The 16,521-nt window shown below is 47.7% G+C and overlaps 2 long non-coding RNA genes across 2 annotated transcripts in view; one reads left to right on the plus strand and one right to left on the minus strand.

Moving 5' to 3' along the window:
* LOC114007745 (uncharacterized) overlaps positions 1–16,521 on the plus strand; it is a 50,395-nt gene that overhangs the window by 10,873 nt on the left and 23,001 nt on the right. The window lies entirely within an intron of this gene.
* Positions 1,686–10,480, minus strand: LOC102472947 (uncharacterized). The gene is made up of 3 exons (XR_334494.2): positions 10,139–10,480; positions 1,927–2,366; positions 1,686–1,827 (listed from the first exon to the last, which is right to left on the minus strand). It is a non-coding gene; the product is annotated as an uncharacterized LOC102472947 (long non-coding RNA).

Genomic DNA, 16,521 nt, shown 5'->3' on the forward strand with positions numbered 1-16,521 from the left:
TGTTGAGGGGCAGGTTCTAGCCTATTTGGGGCCTTAGTTCTGATGACAGCTTAGTTTTCTGAACCTTTACAAAATGCTGTTCTGAGCTATTTCACTCTTCTGGTGATGCTGCAGCTTCTGCTCAATCCCTGTTGGTGCCGTATGTGAAAGAAAGGTGTTTTTCTCTCACTTGCTAAGGACCTTTGGGGCAGATAGGAGCAGGGAGAAGCCATGGAGCCTGCATCTCCTTACTGCGGGGTAGAGAACGAGGAAACACAAGAATCTGCTGCTGCCACTGGCAGATGGCACCACGTGCTGGCCTGCTGGTAGAACAGAGGCTGTGATGGCCTGGAGTTTCACTGCACCCCCTGCGACCAGAAATTCAGGCTGTCCACAGGCCCCGTTGTGAAGTGGGGTCAGTTCATTTTTCAAAATCTCAAATGCGTGTATTGCCCATGTAAACTCATCCTAAGAACAATGGCCATGAGGAGACCATGAGTTTACAGGGCCGGCTTTCAGTTTTCCTCTAAGACACGTGGCATGATTGAGAGGGGGGAAAGGTCTCTCCTTGAACTGCCTAGAATCACTCTGTGAACCCCCAGAGTGGCCCTCCAGCACACCGACACACTGAGATGTGTGTGTCCTCCTGATGGTGTGGTGAGCAGAAACAAATTTCCAAATGCTGTGTGGCTGTTTGTGATGAGAGCACGCTAGAGTGAGTCCGGGATGTTGTCACCTCACCCCACGATAGCCAAAGCGATGACTGATTAAAATTCGGAAAGCAGCCTCGGTGCACATCGATCCAGGCAGCAAGCCAAACGTTGCCATGCTCACACGCTTACCTGCTTACCTGCTAACCCACGGACTCCATCAGCTGCTCACATGTGCTCATGCTGGCACGTACGGCATTTATGTGCTGACCCACATGTGTGACTGCCCGCTTTCGTGTTTGTTTGCATACTTACTTTCTTCCTACATAGTTACACCTGCCCTAGTTACGCAATCGCGTGCTTACGCATGAAATGTTTACACAGCCACTTGTTTACGTGTTTGTTTGAGGTGGGTTTTTTTTGAGAGGTTTTTGCCTTAGGGCATGTGTGCTCACCAGAGAGAGAAACAGACACAGTGAGAGGGAAAGTGAGAGATCATCCCCAGAGGGGATTGCCGTAATCCCTTTTCCACCATTCTCCTCTCGGGATCTTGGGCACACACGCACATACGCCCGGCATGTTTTTCAAGCCACTGGGTCTGGGACTTGAACTGTGGTTGGCCATGTGGGAGTCCAGGGACGTAACCACTACACCATCGGCTGGTCCCTTGTTTCCATGTGTCTGTGCTCACAGGCTACATGCTCCTTACACATGTACCTTTTACATGCTTGCACTTTCACAGGCTAACACGAGAACACACTTACTTGCTTATCTACGTATCCTATTACATGCTTGCCCCTTTTCCCATTTAGTCTCTTATACTATATATATATATTTTTTTTTTTTTAAGAGATTTTTGCTATAGGGCATGTGCACTCACCAGAGAGACAGAGAAACGGCAAGAAATCACCCCGTGGGGGCATGGCCACTTTACGATTCTTTCTCCTCTTGGGATTTTGGGCATGCACACACACGTACCTTGCGTGAGTTTTAAGCCATTGGGTCCAGGACTCAAACTGCTGTCAACTACGTGGGAGTCCAGTGACATAACCATTACACCATCCATTGGTCCCTTACACTTTATATCCTAAGCACTTACATATGCTGACACAGTTACACACTTATATGATTACAAGTTTACATAATTACATATTTACCCACTGACATAGCTCCAGCTACAGGTCTGATGGGGTCCCAGCTGCCAAATGGAGAAAAGAAAGGGGGGTTGGATTTTAGAGAATGAAGGTTGCTGGTCACGCTCCCAGCCTTCATGCCCATACTCATCCCTGACGCCTACCTCATGCCAGCCCGTTCTTGTAGAGCCTCAGTCCACACCTCTAACCATTGCCAACGTATGTCCTGTGGTCTGGATATGTGGAATTTTCCCCTTCATTTCCATGTGTGTCAAGCAGCAGCCAGCACTGGGGGAACTTGTGCGTTCACCGCCTTATGTGTGGCGCCCTGTGGACGGCCTCCTCCCAGCCTTTTGGCAGCTGGCCTGGTCAGCTTCGTGTGGCTCCCTCTAGTGAGAGTCAGCGTCAGTGTCCAAACTAGAGGCTGCCAGCTCCATGGACAGTAGGTGAAGGGGTCACCCTCAGCGTGGCTGGCCGGAGAGGAGAAGAGCACTGGGTGTGGAGTCTGTACATCTGAAGTCAGGTCAGGGGGAACTTCTGAGCTACAGAGAAAACCACTCACCCCACCTGAGTCTTCATTTCCTCATATGAGAGAAGGGGGTAACTGAGGACACAAAAAAGAAGAGACCGAGTTCTTCCCTCTGTTTTTTTTTTTTTTTTAGTTTGTTTTCTATGAGTGAGAGAGACAGGGAGAGAAATTACACCCCCAACAGGGCCCCGATACCTTGATCCACCTCCAGCTTCAGTCAGCCCCAGGTCATGGACACACATGTGTCTGGTGTACTCAGAGACATCTCCAGATGTGAACAGGAACCTTCACAGGTGGATCAACTTCATAGAGCACCACATACTGCCCTGCACCACCCTTAAAGGCCGCTTCTGCCTTTAAGTTCTAGTCCTGGGTCCAGTTACACCAAAGACCATCAGTGACTGTTTCCAACTGTTATGGGACGTTTTTAAAATTATTTTATTTAACTTTTTTATTTATTTTAATTTGACCAGAGAGGGACAGAGAGAGAGCTGCCAGGTTCAGGACTTGAACCGTGGTCGGCCATGTGGGAGTCCAGCACCTTTAACCCCCACACCGCCTACTGGCCCCTCCAACTGTAATAAAACTTTTGAATATAGTCATACTCCACTGAACTAGACAAACAGCATAAAAGCCAAAGTACACAATTCTGAAAGTGAGGGCCCACTCTACATGCATTCGTATTGTCACAGTGTTGGTTCAGGACAGATTCCTGGGCCCACAAACACTGGAGATAGGGCCCAAGAACACACTCACAACTTGCATAGGGACTCAGTTGCATAGGTTTGTGGGCGGCAATTTCCACTGTTCTTTTTTCTCCACTTGAATGGTTTTGTTTTGTTTTGTTTTTATGAAAGAGAAGCACCTTCCACAGGGCTTGGTCACACTATGACCCCCTTCCTTCAGTCCTCTATCCTGCCAGTATCCTGGCCATTCATGTATGTTCTTAGCATATTTCAAGTCAACTAGGTAGGGGACTCAAACCTCAGTTGGTATGTGGCTTCCAGCTCTGTAGTCTGGTATTCTATCGACATCTCTTCCATCATGAAGCCCTCCCAGACTGATCCCAGATAGAACTAGTCTCTTCACCCTCTGTGGGCACACAATCACATTTGTGTCCCAGCACCTACTCCAGGACTTAACACATAGTAGTGCTCATTTTGTTGTTTCTTTCTTCCATGAGAGAAACATAGACAGAGAGACAGTGAGGCAGGCCTCATCAACAGGGTCAGCACACTGCACTCCACCCCCAGTCTTGGCCAGTCTAGATCACGGCAAGTGTGAATGAGCCCAGCATGCTCAAGGAAGTCCCAGGACACAAACCTAGGACCTTGCCCATGTGAGTCCAGTTGTGTTACCATGGCGCCATCTCCTGGCCCCAGAGGCTCACATTTTAATGTGAAATTCAACCTCCCTGCCCTGGCCCATGAAGTCCTCAGTGAGCTGACCCTTCCCTTCCTACCTCCCTCCTACACCCCAGCTCCTCTCTCTACTCGGCCCTTCACCTTCGATGCTGCTACCACACTGACCTTCGTTCTGTCCCTTAAATGAGCCAAGCTTCATTCAGCCTCCCAGTCTTGGCTGTCTACCCGAAGGAGCCTCCTAGTTATACTGTCTCATCACCCCGTTTAATTTTTTTTAAAGAATTATTTATTTAATTTTATTTATTTATTCATTCATTCGTTTATATTTTGACTAGAGAGACATACACAGAATGAGAGAGAGAGAGAGAGATGGAAAGTGAGAAAGCAAGCTGCCAGGTTCGGGACCCAAACTGTGGTTGGTCATGTGTGAGTGTCCAGAGCCTTCACCACAGTGCCCCCTGCTGATCCCACCCATTTCATTTTTATCATACACTTGTCATTCTCCGATCATTTCCCCCCACAGTGTATTTGCTTTTGTTGTCCTTCCCAGAGAACATAAACTCAAGGAATGAGATCTTAATCTAGCTCCGTGGTGGTCAACCAGGGTTGCTGTTTTTGTGCTTTGTTTCAAGTTTTGCTATAGAGCGTGTATGCTCACTGGAGAGAAACAGAGAGAGAATGAGAAAGTGAGAAAGCACCCCCCAGGGGGGATGGCCACACTGCACTCTCTTCTCCTCCATTCTCCTCTAGGGATTCCGTGCACGCATGCGCATGTGCCCAGCATGCTTTTCCAAGCTGCAAGGTCTGGACTCAGCCATGTGGGATCCAGACAATTTAATCACTGTGCCATGGGCTGACCCAACCAGGATTGATGTTAACCCCCAAGGGACATTTGGCAGTGTCTGAAGGCATTTTGAGCTGTCAAAGCTGGGGAGATGCCACTGCACCTGGTGATGCCCTACGATGACCACGACAGCACCGAGAATTGTCAAGCCCCACCGTGGAGCAGCCCTGACCTGGCTGGTCTCTGATGCCCCAGCGCCTGGCAGCTCAGCTCGCATGAGGCTCAGGCTCAAACATTTTTGCAGCATGAACGAGTGAAATGTTTGAATCGAATGTCAGGCTCCGTTTTAAAGCCCACAAGGGCCTTGGAGAGCAATTAAACCACAAGCTTTCACACTACGTTTCTGGAAGCCTCGGGCAATGGGGCGCAGTTTCAGGAATCCTGCGTGCCAAGAAGAATTTCCAGCAAAATGCTGAAGAAGTAAACTTGGTGACGATGTCTGTTTTATATTTTGAAGTTTCCAATAAAATCGACACGTTCCACTGCGTAGAAAACCTGGGGAAACCACCACCTCGGACCAGTTCTCTCATTTTGCTGAGCTGGAAGCCAGGGCCCAGAGAGGCTAGGGACCCCTCAGAGAGTCAGGTCTGGGTCTCCTGGCTACCCACCTGGGCTTTCGTACGTGGCTCTGTGATTCACCAAAGACACAATTTAGGAGAAAGACCCATGGTATAACAATTATGAATCCAGCTCCACAGCCAAGACCGGGCAGGTTTTCATCCCAGCTCTGCCTTTGTTTAACCAGCTGTGTGTCTTTGTTAAGGCACTTAACCTCTCTGAGCCTCACTCCCCTGCGTACTTGTTAAATGAAGATAATATTAGTACCTAGCAAGAGGGATGTGATGCAAGTTAAGAGTTAGGGGGGCCAGCAGTTGGCGTCATGGCTATGTCGCTGGACTCCCATGTAGTCGATCGCAGTTCAAGTTTCAGACCCGGGGGCTTAAACTCATGCTTGGCATGTATGCGTGCATGCCCAAGATCCCAAGAAGAGAATGGAGGAGAAGGGACTGCGGTGTGGCCATCCCCCCTGGGGGAGGGGGGGGGTGATTTCTCGCTTTCTGTCTCTCTCTGTCTTTCTGGCGAGCGCATGCACCACCCTATAGCAAAAATTTCTCAAAAAAAAAATAAAGTTAGTACATGATAATGTTTGGAACAGAGTCAGGCATGTAGTAAGTGCTATATATAGGATGACCCATTCATCCCTGTTTTCTTGGGACTTTCCTCATTTTAGCACTAAAAGTCTCATATCCCAGGAAATCCCTCAGGCTGGGCGAAACAGGACAGTTGGTCATCCTAGCTAGGTGTGTAAGTTAATTTTTTTGAACTGTCTACATTACCCTTTAATAGTGGTCTGTATTAATGTCCATTTTGACTTTTCAGTATTTATTACTTATTTTTTAATTGCTAGAGTGCATGTGCACTTGCTGAGACAGAGCGAAAGCAGCCCCAGTGGGGCACAGTCATGCTGCAGTTCTCTTTGCTTCATTTACCTCTGCCATCAGGATTTTGGGTACACTTGTGCATGTGCTGGGCATGCTTTTCAAGCTGCCAGGAGGGGATTCAAACCACCAGCAGCCATGTGGGATCTGACTCCTAACATGCAGGGCTTAGTCACTGTGCTGGCGGCTAGCCTAGATAAACATTTCTTTTTCTTTCATTTTTTGCTATAAGGCATGCGAGCTCGCCAGAGAGAGAAAGGGAAAATGAGAAATCCCTAGGCAGGATGGCCGCTCCACAATCCCTTCTCCTCCATTCTTCTCTCAGAATTTGGGGCACGCACAGACACATGTGTTTTTCAAGTCACCAGATCCCAGATTCAAACTGTGCAGCTGGCTATGTGGGATCCAGTGCCTTGACCTCCATGCCACCTGCTGGCCCAGAAAACATTTTTATAGCAGTTGGTTTGTTACTAGATCACCTCAAGGAAAATAACTTTTTTTTTTTTTTCCAAAAAGTTTACATTTCAACTAGTTCCCCACAGGGCCGGCAGGTGGCGTGGTGGTTAAAGGCGTTGGACTCCCACATGGCTGACCCGGACCTGGGGGCTTGCTTTCTCACTTTCTCTCTCTCTCTCTCTCTCTCTCTCTCTCTCTCTCTCTCTCTCTCTCTGTCCCTCCCTGGTCAAATTTAAATAAGTAAATAAATAAGTTAAATAAAAAATATTTCTTCAAATAAACAAATAGTTCCCTACCCAGTATCAGAGAATCTTTTTTTTTTTTTTGAGAGATTTTCACTGTAGGGCGCGTGCGCTTGCCAGACAGACAGAGAGAGACATAGAGACAGAAAGCGAGAAATCACCCCCCATGGGGGATGGTCACGCCGCAATCCCTTCTCCTCCATTCTCCTCTCGGGATCTTGGGCACGCATGCACACGTGCCCGGCGTGAGTTTTAAGCCACCGGGTCCCGGACACGAACCGCGGTCAACTACGTGGGAGTCCACCGACATAGCCATTACGCTAACTGCTGGTTCCCAGTATCAGAGAATCTTAGGAGGCTTTTAGGAACTATGCCATTTCCTTGATGGGAAAACTGAGGCCTAGAGAAAACTCGTTAACTTTCCCACAGTCACATACTAGTGAAGGATGCCCTGGGACTCAGGCCAGGATTCTAACTCCTGGGCCCAGGCTCTGCCAGGGCTTCTCAAACTGAGCTCTGCACCCAGTGGCAGTTTCATAGGGAAGTGGATAATTAGGGAATGAGACAGAAGCTGCCTCACCGGCCAACGCCTACCCCTGCTCCTTCTATTCCATAAACCCGCTTTTTTTTTTTTTTTTTTTTTGTTTTTTTCCACAGGCCCCGGGGTCGCCCAAAAAAGAGGGAAAAGCAAAAACCCCCCCCCCCCCCCCGCCCAGGGGAGGTGGCCGTGCCACTGTCCTTTCTCCTCCATTCCCTTCTCGAGACTTTGGGCACACACACACACACGTGCCCAGCGTCTTTTTCAAGCCTTGGGGTCTGGGACTTGAACTGCACCGTTGGCCATGTGAGATCCAGCCCCGTTCACCCCCACATCACCGGCTGGCCTCTCCACAAAATCCCTTTTCCCCGCTTTGGACATTGGCCTGCAACTTAAGGTTCGCCCAACTGAAAACAACATGATCTGAAAGCCACTCAGTAACATCAGCGGATTTCCATATTTTCATCCCTGGAAAATTTTTGCTTCTTCAGAGAAAAATGTTAACTTTTTCTTTGAACCACATTTTTCCCCCTCTCTAACGGATTTTTATGCGTTTGGAAAAAACAGAGGCGTGGGTCCTTTAAAAGCCTGCCGTTATACTGAAAAGCTCATTCATTCTCTGGAAGGAGCTGGCTGACGTGGGGCGTTGGGAGCGCCTGGCCCAGATGTGAAATCTCATGCTCATTGCTTAGAGAAATGCCACTTAGGAAAATGCTGCCATTTGTGGTCACTTGATAGAAAAAGCTCAGAGCGAGGTCCTAGAAGGTCCTGAGGTAGGCCATGCTCAGGGAGCAGGGCTGAGGGGGACAACGGGCTATGAGACCATCTAGAGCCAGGCCCAGGGTTTATGGGGGAAGGGGCCCTCTGGCGTATTATACCTTTCCCCACATGTCCAATTTTAAGCTGAAACAGATAAGATCCACTTGCATCCAAGTGACTGGGCCCAAACGCTGTTTTTCTAGGTGCTTATCTATGGCCCCTAAAGCCTAAGTTCCTCGCTGCCAGGATCATGGTCTCTGTCTACCATGAGTTCCACTGGATGCTGAGGGTGTTCAGCCTAGGCCGTCACCCTCATAATTTGAAACCAGAATAGATTTGGGTTAGAGGACACCGTGGGAGACAGTCTTTGCCACAGGTGACTGTGTTGGTCAGCTCTTGGCACACAGTAGGTGCTCAAGAAATATGAATGAATGATTCAGTGAGAGAGAAGTTCATGGAAGACTGAATGTTGATAAATGCCACCTGTTGGCGAGTGTCCCCTTCTGGATGGTGGGAGAGTTTAAACAATCCAACAGGACTCAGTGTGGCTTTGTGGCCTGATGGTTAAGGGAACTGGATCCCACATGGCTGACTGCATGGTTTGAATCCCAGTCCTGGCAGCTTGAAAAACACTCTGGGAGCCTGTGTTTGCATACCCTAAATCCTGACAGGGTGAAGAAAAGGAGGAGAAGGGATTACACTGTGACCAGGGCTCACTGGGGAGTGCTTTGTCCCTCCCTCTCCTCCTCCCTCTCCCTCTTCGTCTCTATGTCTTTTTCTGGTGAGCACATGCACCCTCTTGTGGGGGGGGACTCAGGAATTTATGGGCAAGATAAGCAAAGTAAGTCAGAAACAAGACAACATTCTATGTGATAGCAATGATATAAAATTCTAGAACAGGCACGATAAATCTATGATGATAGGAGTCATAAGAACAGTGACCGGGGGGCTCAAAAGAACAGGCAGAACTTTTCCTTATCTACCCAATATTTTTCCCTGTCGCTTCCAGCTAGCGTAGTCACTGGATAAAGTTCTGGGTAACGGTGTAAGTGGAAGCCCAGCCACTGTGGTACAGCAGTAACTCAGTGCCCTGCAAGACGAGAAGCGATAAAACTGACTGTGGACTGAGATTCCCTAAGATGGGCTGAAAATATGCTGTGTAGGCCTCAGGATCCTGAAGAGCTGGAGGGCTGGGAAAACCAGATTAAGGCATGATGAGAACTTGTCAAGGGTAATTCTCTCTCTCTCTCTCTCTCTCTCTGTTGTGCACACATATACTTTGTTATTAAAAAAAGAAAAAATGTTAGGGGCCAGCAGATAGCGTAATGGCTACATCACTGGACTCCCATGTAGTCAACCACAGTTCGAGTCCCGGACCCGGTGGCTTAAACTCATGCCGGGTGCATGTGTGTGCGTGCCCAAGATCCCAAGAAGAGAAGGTAGGAGAAGGGATTGTGGGATGGCCATCCTCCCTAGGGGGTGATTTCTCACTTTCTGTCTCTCTGTCTTTCTGGCAAGCGCATGCACCCTATAGCAAAAAATCCTGTCCGAAAAAAGAAAAAATGTTAATAAGTGGAACTTGGCCCAGTCCAAGTGGTGCAGGTGGTGGGTGCTGCTTTGTGATACCGGAGCAATGTGGGAAGGCCCTGGGTTCAGACCTCAGGTTGTCCTGAACACTGCAGCATATCCATGGGTTCACCCAAGATCCTGGCTGACTGGAATGCCAGTTACAAATGGAACTGTTAGATAACAATTGGGGAAATTCTCTTTTTTTTTTAATTGCCAAAGAGTACATACACTCATCAGAGAGGAGCAGAGGGCAGAGGGAGAATGCTCCCCCATGTGGGGTATGATAAAGCCACAATTCCTTCATTTCTCCTTCTCATAATTTTGGGCACACATGTATGGACACATACCTGGCATGTCTTTCAAGCCACGGGGACTGGAATTTGAACCATGGTAGGCCATGTGGGATCTGGCTCCCTTAACCACTAGACTACAGGGCCAGCCAGTGGAAACCTGACAAGAGCTGGTTTGCTTTGTCCCCTCTTCCTCCATCTTGCCCTCTGAATACAGAAGTGATGGCTCCCCCTCTGTCCGCCATAGCAGATCATGAGGATTAGGGCCACATGCTATGGTTGGAAGAGCTAGGCTCTAGATCCCTGCCAACTCCATGTCCTGTCACACAAGTCCCAGACTACTCACCTGTTCAACTCTGGACTCCTTCTACATCAAAGAAAGAAATCTCTCTCTTGCGTAAGCCACTATTCTTTTATGTTTTTTTGTAACGTGTAGTTGAACTTATTCTTGCTGCCCAACTGTCCTGTGAGGGTGGTGCTGTTACCGTTGTACAGAGGAGGATGCTGTTTGAACACCTGCACAAGGCACATGGCTAAAAAATAAGAAGCACCTGGACGTGACTCTCAGGCCAGGAGGTTGGTGGAGGCTTTCACTGGAGGCTGCTGGGCACACATCACTGTCCCCTCATGCCCAGTTCTTGAGAAACCCAGAGACTACAGCCCATGATCACAGAACCAAGGGAGTCACAGTCACAGACCCAACAACTGGGCCCCACCCACATGATGTCACTGACCCCTCCCAGAGACAATGGAAGGTGGAGCCCCATCCCACTTGAGAGACTAGAGGATGGGGTGTTACGTTCTCTCAATCAGTCTCATAGAGCTAGGAGAGGGCAGAGCCAGGGTTTGAACCAGTGGCCCTTGACAGAAAAGCCCACCTTACTAATCTCTCAGTCATACTGGTGCCTCAGAAGCCATGGAGCTCATCTCCCATCAGACTCTAAGGTTGCCACATGACTAGCCAGCCTTCACTTGCATACCCCCAGTGACAAAGAGTTCATTACCTTACCAGCCTGCAAAGGAGAAGTTTGGGAGCAAGGATTCTAGCCCCTCTTCCAACCTCTTCTTTTCCTGACTGGCCTTGGTCAGTCCATTGGTACTGCCCTGCCCTCAGGAATTCTTACCAGAAGTGGCTTTTCTTTGCCTAGTCCCTCAATGGAGAAGGTGTTAGCTTCTTTTTTTCACTATATATATATATTTTTTTCACTATATATGTGTGTGTGTGTGTGTGTGTATGTGGGGTGGGTGGGTGGGTGTGTATTTACCAGAGGGCACACATGCTTGCTAGAAACAGAGATGGACAAAGAGGCAAAGCAATAAAGCACTCCCTATGGGGTATGGTCATGCCGCAATCCCTCTCCATTTCTCTCTTTTCAAGATTATGGGCATGTACATGCAAGTACCCAGCATGTTTCTCAAGCTGCCAGGTCCAGGACTTGAACCCTGCAGCCGGCCATGTGGGATCCAGCTCACATGCCCATCAAGCCACAGGCTGACGTAGGTGGGATTGGTGGTGTGTTGTCCTGAACACTGCAGCATATCCATGGGTTCACCCAAGATCCTGGCTGACTGGAATGCCAGTTACAAATGGAACTGTTAGATAACAATTGGGGAAATTCTCTTTTTTTTTTAATTGCCAAAGAGTACATACACTCATCAGAGAGGAGCAGAGGGCAGAGGGAGAATGCTCCCCCATGTGGGGTATGATAAAGCCACAATTCCTTCATTTCTCCTTCTCATAATTTTGGGCACACATGTATGGACACATACCTGGCATGTCTTTCAAGCCACGGGGACTGGAATTTGAACCATGGTAGGCCATGTGGGATCTGGCTCCCTTAACCACTAGACTACAGGGCCAGCCAGTGGAAACCTGACAAGAGCTGGTTTGCTTTGTCCCCTCTTCCTCCATCTTGCCCTCTGAATACAGAAGTGATGGCTCCCCCTCTGTCCGCCATAGCAGATCATGAGGATTAGGGCCACATGCTATGGTTGGAAGAGCTAGGCTCTAGATCCCTGCCAACTCCATGTCCTGTCACACAAGTCCCAGACTACTCACCTGTTCAACTCTGGACTCCTTCTACATCAAAGAAAGAAATCTCTCTCTTGCGTAAGCCACTATTCTTTTATGTTTTTTTGTAACGTGTAGTTGAACTTATTCTTGCTGCCCAACTGTCCTGTGAGGGTGGTGCTGTTACCGTTGTACAGAGGAGGATGCTGTTTGAACACCTGCACAAGGCACATGGCTAAAAAATAAGAAGCACCTGGACGTGACTCTCAGGCCAGGAGGTTGGTGGAGGCTTTCACTGGAGGCTGCTGGGCACACATCACTGTCCCCTCATGCCCAGTTCTTGAGACACCCAGAGACTACAGCCCATGATCTCACAGAACCAAGGGAGTCACAGTCACAGACCCAACAACTGGGCCCCACCCACATGATGTCACTGACCCCTCCCAGAGACAATGGAAGGTGGAGCCCCATCCCACTTGAGAGACTAGAGGATGGGGTGTTACGTTCTCTCAATCAGTCTCATAGAGCTAGGAGAGGGCAGAGCCAGGGTTTGAACCAGTGGCCCTTGACAGAAAAGCCCACCTTACTAATCTCTCAGTCATACTGGTGCCTCAGAAGCCATGGAGCTCATCTCCCATCAGACTCTAAGGTTGCCACATGACTAGCCAGCCTTCACTTGCATACCCCCAGTGACAAAGAGTTCATTACCTTACCAGCCTGCAAAGGAGAAGTTTGGGAGCAAGGATTCTAGCCCCTCTTCCAACCTCTTCTTTTCCTGACTGGCCTTGGTCAGTCCATTGGTACTGCCCTGCCCTCAGGAATTCTTACCAGAAGTGGCTTTTCTTTGCCTAGTCCCTCAATGGAGAAGGTGTTAGCTTCTTTTTTTCACTATATATATATATTTTTTTCACTATATATGTGTGTGTGTGTGTGTGTGTATGTGGGGTGGGTGGGTGGGTGTGTATTTACCCGAGGGCACACATGCTTGCTAGAAACAGAGATGGACAAAGAGGCAAAGCAATAAAGCACTCCCTATGGGGTATGGTCATGCCGCAATCCCTCTCCATTTCTCTCTTTTCAAGATTATGGGCATGTACATGCAAGTACCCAGCATGTTTCTCAAGCTGCCAGGTCCAGGACTTGAACCCTGCAGCCGGCCATGTGGGATCCAGCTCACATGCCCATCAAGCCACAGGCTGACGTAGGTGGTATTGTGTGTGTAGTGGATTCTCTCTCTCTCTCTCTCACCATTCTCTGACCCTTTAAAGAGAAGGCAAGACTGTTACAGAGAATGATTTAGCAACAAGCAAATGGGAAGAGAAGGGACTGCAGTGTGGACACGCCCCCGGGGGGTGATTTCTCATTTTCCATCTCACTGTCTCTGTCTCTCTTTTTGGTGAACACATGTACCCTAAGGCAAAAACGTCTAATAAAAAAAGACATCTAGTCCCACATGATTGACTGTATAGTTCAAGTCCTGAACCCAGAAGCCTGAAAAACACACCAGACTCGTTTTCATTCATTCCCAAAATCTTTAGAAGAGAATGGAGGAGGAGGGACTAGGGCGCATGGTCATCATGGAGGGGGGGTGATTTCTCACTTTCCTTCTATCTCTCTTTCTCTCTCTGGGGAGCACATGTGCCCCATAGCAAAACTATAAATCAATAAATAAGAAAGATTACTGATACACTCTACAACGTGGATGACCCTCCAAATAATCATGCTAATAAATCCGGCGGCCAGACAGTGAACAGAAGTAACATGACACTCTGCAGTGCTGGACTCACTTGGGAAGGTCCCAGGTTTGCATCCCGAGGCCTCCCTGTGCATGCTGGGTGCTTGCATTTGTGTTTGTGATCCAGAGCGGCTGGGACAGGAGGTGGAGCACAGCGTGAGGACCCTGTGCCTATTTCTCCTTCTCTCTCTGCCTCTCCCTCTCTCTCTCATAGAAGAAATTTTAAAAAGTTTTAAGAAGTCAGAGGCAAGGCCAACAGAAGATGTAGAGGTTAAGGTGCTGGATCCCACATGGCTGGCTGAGCAGTCTGAGTCCCAGACTCAGTGACTTAAAGTTACACCACAATATGTGACCAAAATCCCAAGAGGAAACTGATGGAGAAGAGATTGTGACATGGTCATCCCCTCTACGGGGTGATTTCTCACTTTCTCTCTTTCTTTCTCTGTCTCTTTCTGGCGAGGGCACACATTCTATAGCAAAAAAAAAAAAAAAGTAATAAATTTAAAAATAAAAAGTCAGATGCAAAAGACCACATACTGTCCAAGTCCTTTCATGTAAGATATGTGAAAAAGGACTATCCATAGAGACAGAACATACATTAGTTCTTGCCTGGGACTGGAATTGACTCAAAACTCGTTAGGGGGATGGGAGTCCTCTAAGATGTTCTAAAACTGGATTTGGGTCATAGGTGTAGAACTTATAGTTTTATTTTTAAAATTAAGCCATACACTCACAGTGGATGAATTTTATAGCATGTAAAATATACCTCAATCACACTGGTTTTTTTTTTTTTCACAAGATAAAGTTGATATAGAAGAAGGTTTAAGGGAACCAGCAGATGACTTGGTGGTTAAGGCACTGGACACTCCCACATGGCCGACTGCAATTCGAGTCCTAGACTTGGTGGCTTTCTTTCTCACTTTCTGTTTCTCTCTGTGTGTCACTCTCTGGTCAAATTAAAAATAAATAAATAAATGGGAACCAGCAGTTAGCATAATGGCTATGTCGCTGGACTCCCACATAGTCGACCGCGGTTCACGTCCCGGACCCGGTGGCTTAGAACTCACGCCAGGCACGTGTGTGTGTGTGCCCATCCCGAGAGGAGAATGGAGGAGAAAAGATTGCGGCATGACCATCCCCCCTGGGGGGTGATTTCTCGCTTTCTGTCTCTGTGTCTCTCTCTGCCTGTCTGGCGAGCGCATGCGCCCTATAGTGAAAACCTCTCAAAAATAAATAAATAAATAAATAAGTGATAAATAAATAAAAAATCAACTATTTAAAAAATAAAAAAGAAGGGTTAAGTCATTTAGTGAAGAAGCCCAACAAAATTCACAATAATTCCCACTTATATAAAAATAAATAAAATTAAACTTCCACATAAGTACAAATACATACATAAATAAATATAGAACCTGTCTTGAAAATTCCACCCACATTTTCAATGACTGATACTTTTTCTTAGAGAGAATTTTATTTTCTAAAGAAACTTTTTGCTGTAGGGTGCACATACTTGCCAGAGAGACAGAAAGTGAGAAATCACCCACCAGGGGGGATGGCCACACCGCAGTCCCTTCTCCTCCATTCTTCTCTCGGGATTTTGGGCACACACACGCACACCTGGCATGAGCTTTAAGCCATCAGGTCTGAGATTTGAACTGTGGTCGACCTTGTGGGAGTCCAGCAACATAACCATTACCCCATCTGCTGGTCCCAAGAGAGATTTTTGCTATAGGCCTGAGACAGAGAGACAGAGACAAAAAGCAAGAAATCATCCCTCGGGGGGGATGTCCATGCCACGATCTCTTCTCCATCACTTTCCTCTCAGGATTTTGGGCATGCACACCCACGCACCTGGTGTGAGTTTCAAGCCACTAGGTCCGGTACTCAAACCAGGGTCGAACATGTGGGAGTCCAGTGACGTGACCATTATACTATCTGCTGGTACCAAGGACTGATACTTCTGTGAAGGGGAGTAGTAATAGGAGGATAGGGAGAGATATACTCCTACTCTACAATGAAAGCTATTCCTTGAGTAATTTTTTAATAAAAAAAATAATTCAGGGCTCCCAAGTATACAGTCCCTATAGCAAAAATCACGCCAGGTTTGTGTGGCTTAAAGAAACTTCTTCAAGAAAAAAAAAAATCTGGGTTGACTCCATGACCTGGTGGTTAAGGCAATTGGATCCCATATAGCCAACCTCACAGTTCAAGCCCTGGACCCAGAGGCTTGAGAAGCATGCCAGGGGCATGAGTGTGCGTGCCCAAAATCCCAAAAAGAGGGAGAGATGGAAGAGAAGAGATTGCAGCATGACCACGCCCCATGAGGCATATTTTCTCCTCTTCCTCTATGTCTCTCTGTCCTGTCACTCTCTAGCAAGTGCATGCATCCTCTGGAAAATTTTTAAAAGTTAAAAATTGGGGGTCAGTGGAGCTGGCAGGTGGCTTGGTGATTAATGGCGCTGGACTCCATGGCCAACCATGATTCGAGTCCTGGACCTGGCAACTTGCTTTCTCACTTTCTCCCCTCCCTTCCCAAAATAAAAATAAGTAAATAAATAAAGTCAAATATAATTCTTAAAAGAAAGTTGGGGTTCGGTTTTATTGTGCACAGGCTAAGCGCTATGCATAGAAATCTGGATCCCACATGGTCTACCAAGGTTGGAGTCCCAGCCATGGTTGCTTGCAAAACACACTGGGTACATGTGCTTGTGTGCCCAGAATCCTTGATGGCGATGTGATTACGCTCCCCACCCTGGCAAGCACACACACCCTCTGGCAATTTCAAAAGAAAAAATCCAGCTGAGCCTATGGTGGAAAAAAAAAGACTGATATGACCAGGCCCCTGTTGGCCTGTTAGTGGGTTCTCTCTCTCTTCCCCTCTCTTGCATATCATGCACACTCTCTGGCATTAAAAAAAGAAGAAGAAGAAAAGTAAAGAAAAGTCAAGCCATCGAAAGCAAAAGGAGAAGACGCAATGCAAAAA

The sequence above is a fragment of the Tupaia chinensis genome, unplaced genomic scaffold, assembly GCF_000334495.1.
Source record: "Tupaia chinensis unplaced genomic scaffold, TupChi_1.0 Scaffold000226_1, whole genome shotgun sequence".
Classification (NCBI taxonomy): Eukaryota; Metazoa; Chordata; class Mammalia; order Scandentia; family Tupaiidae; genus Tupaia; species Tupaia belangeri.